The sequence below is a fragment of the Carlito syrichta genome, unplaced genomic scaffold (genome assembly GCF_000164805.1).
Source record: "Carlito syrichta isolate Samal-C Ts95f unplaced genomic scaffold, Tarsius_syrichta-2.0.1 Scaffold314838, whole genome shotgun sequence".
NCBI lineage: Eukaryota > Metazoa > Chordata > Mammalia > Primates > Tarsiidae > Carlito > Carlito syrichta.
The window spans coordinates 328,423-331,704 of NW_007258934.1; the positions used below are offsets into that span (position 1 = coordinate 328,423).

At 37.5% G+C, this 3,282-nt stretch overlaps 1 pseudogene; it reads right to left on the bottom strand.

The window, feature by feature from the left end:
* Window positions 1-511: 511 nt before the first annotated feature.
* Window positions 512-3,282, bottom strand: part of LOC103274636 — a 12,864-nt pseudogene continuing 10,093 nt past the window's right edge.

The following is a 3,282-nucleotide window of genomic DNA, read 5'->3' on the forward strand; positions in this document are numbered from 1 at the left end:
TTTAAACGTTAAATAGAATTTGACAGTGAAGTCATCAGGTCCCAGGCTTCCCTTTTTTATTGCTGATTTGATCTTCTTATCAGACTGCTAAAGTTTTTATTTCTTCATAATTCAGTTTTGGTAGATTGTATGCATCAAGGAATTTATTCATTTCTTCTAGATTATTCAATTTGCCATATAATTTTTCATAATAATCTCTTATGATCCTTTGTATTTCTGTTGTATTGATCGTAATGTCTCCTTTTTCATTTTTTATTTTATTTATTTGATCTTCTCTTTTTTTGTCTTCATTCAACTAAAGTTGATTTCATCTTCTCAAAAAAACCAGTCTTTAGTTTTGTTAATTTTTTTCTATTTTTTTCAGTCTCTATTTTATTTATTTTTGTTCTAATCTATTTTTTTCCTTGATACAGAAAACTCCATTTATTCACCTCCAGATATAACAAAACTAAGATCTCTGCACGAGTGCTTTTAGAGGACCTTGACCCCATTCTGACTGTGCTCACTGAAGTCAGCTTGCTCCTGTTTCTGCAGCCTCTGTATCTGTTTTCTGAGAAGCTAAGAGGAGTTCATGTGTCCGTTTCCTTTGCAGTCTCTCAGCATTTGTGATCATCATAGGATACAGAGGGAAAAAGCCACAGAGACCCAGAAGCTTTTCCATAGGCTTGGAGAGATGGGTCCCACCTCCAATCCAATACCGGATCCTGTCCAGGTTGAGGGCAACTCGTTTTTCTCCGGGACTATTGGCCAGTGGATCATAGGAGCCCAACTGCTCTACGAAACGGATGTCTCTGGGACACCTGCTGTGAGCCCCCACATTGTGGTGCAGCCCTCCAGGGCAAGGCGAATGGTGAAGTGGCCTCCGTGGTAGGCCTTGCAGAGCAGGGTAGTTAGGTGTACCGTGGTGCAGCCGGCGTGGGGGTCCTCGGAGCGTGCCGCTAGCCGCCCCGACCAGCTCTATAGCCTTGGCTGGGCACGGAACCGACGCAGAAGCTCGCCACAGCCGAACATGAGGCCAACCCCCGGCTACCCCTGATCTGTTTCTTTTATTCTACTAACTTTGGACCTAGTTTGTTCTTTTTGTTTGTTTCTTGAATTATGTTGTTTATTTATCATCTTTGATCTTTCTGATGTAGGTATTTATTGTTGTCTTAGAATTGTTTATTGTTGTCTTAGAATTACTTTTGCCCTATATTCCATAGGTTTTGGTATGCTGTGTTTCTATTTTTGCTTAATCTCAAGAAATTTTTGAATTTCCCTTTTAAATTCTTTATTGATTCATTGCTTGTTCTGGAGCATGTTGTTTGATTTGCACGTATTTGTGTATTTTCCAAAGTTCCTTTTATTATTAATTTCTAATTTTACATCATTGTATTGAGAAATGATACTTGATATGATTTCAATCTTCTTAAATTTGTTAAGACTTATTTTATGGCCTAAGATGAAGCCTATTGCTGAATAATGTTCCACATGTAGTTGAGAAGAATGCATATTTTTTAGTTATCAGATATAATGTTCTTTATATGTCTGTTAGGTCCATTTGATTTGTAGTGTAGTTTAAGTTTGATATTTTCTTACTGGATTTCTGTCTGGATGATCTGTCCATTTCTAAAAGTGGTATGGTGATGTTCCTGCTATTATTGTATTGCAGTCATCTCTCTCTCTCTCTCTCTCTCTCTCTCTCTCTCTCTCTCTCTCTCCCCCCCCCCTTCAGATCTATTAAGATTTGCTTTATATGATTTATGTTCTCCAACATTGAGTGCAAATATGTTTACAACTGTTACATTTTCTTGAATTGATTCCTTCATTATTATGTAATAATGTCTTAGCCTGTTTTTGCAGTTTTTGACTTGAAATCTATTTTATCTGATATAAATATAAGCACTCCTGCTCTCTTTTCATTTCCATTTGCATGGAATATCTTTTTTTTTTCTTTTTTTTTGAAATCTTGTGATTTTAATTGCATTTGTCATGGAATCCGCTAGGATCTATATGCACCAATAATTTGCATAGTCTATTTCAATAGTCAAAAATCAAACCTTTTTACTAGTTATTCTTAGCCATATTACCCCTGAAAAAAGCTAGAGTGCTTTCTCCAACATGACACTGGAAAAGGAAGTTCGGCATACATAATAAAGGAGATAACAAGTTGGAAAAGTGGGATAATACCAATTTCCAAATATTATTAAATATTACCTTGTATAAAATAAGCCCCAAACTGGTCATTTCTACCATGAATTCCATTTGTATTTCAACGAATCTGCAACCATGGTCTAGATGTTTTTTGTTTCCCTCTCTTAACTTTTATTTTGAAGTTGTGGGGTACAATTCAGAGTTAGGTATACAAATATTCATTGTGCAAGTTCCCTTATTGATGAGGTGTGCCCCCCTTCCCCAAGTGGATACCGACTGCCGTCAATCCCAGCTATCCCCCCGACCCCCCTCCTTGCATTTCCCCCTACTTTCAATCCCTTTCCTACAGTAATACAGTAGTTGTTCAAGGTCCACTTATGAGTGAGAACATGTGATACTCAGATCTTTGTTTCTGTGAGAGATCATTCAGTATTATAAGCTCTAATTCCATCCATGATGTTGCGAAGTTCATGATTTTCTTCTCCTCTATGGCTGCATAATATTCCATTGTTTATATGTACCACATTTTTTTATCCAGTCTTCTTTTGATGGGCAGTTCGGTTGGTTCCATGTTCTTGCTATTGTGAGCAATGCTGCTATAAACATACATGTGCAGGTATCTTTTTTATAGAGTAACCTGAGTTCTTCTGGATATATTCCCAGTAGGGGGATTGCGGGATCATATGGAAGGTCAATTTTTAGGAGTTTTAGGAATCGCCACAATGATTTCCACAGAGGCCTTACTAGCTTACACTCCCACCAACAGTGTAGAAGTGTTCCCTTTTCACCACATCTTCTCCAGCATCTGTTATTTTTTGAGTTATTGATGATGGCCATTCTGATTGGAGTTAGATGGTATTTCAGTGTAGCTTTAATTTGCACCTCCTTGATGATTAGTGAGGTTGAACATTTTTTCATGTGTCTGTTGGCTGCTTGTATGTTTTCTTTTGAGAAGTGTCTATTCATATCTTTTGCCCACTTTGTAATGGGGCTGTTTGTTTTTTCTTTTCAGCATATTTGAGTTCCTTGTAGATCCTTTATGTCAGGCCTTTGTCAGACATGGAGTTGGCAAATATTTTTTTCCCAGTCTGTGGGCTGTCTCCCTGCTCTCTTGATGGTTTCTTTGGCTTTGCAGAAGCTTGTCAGTTT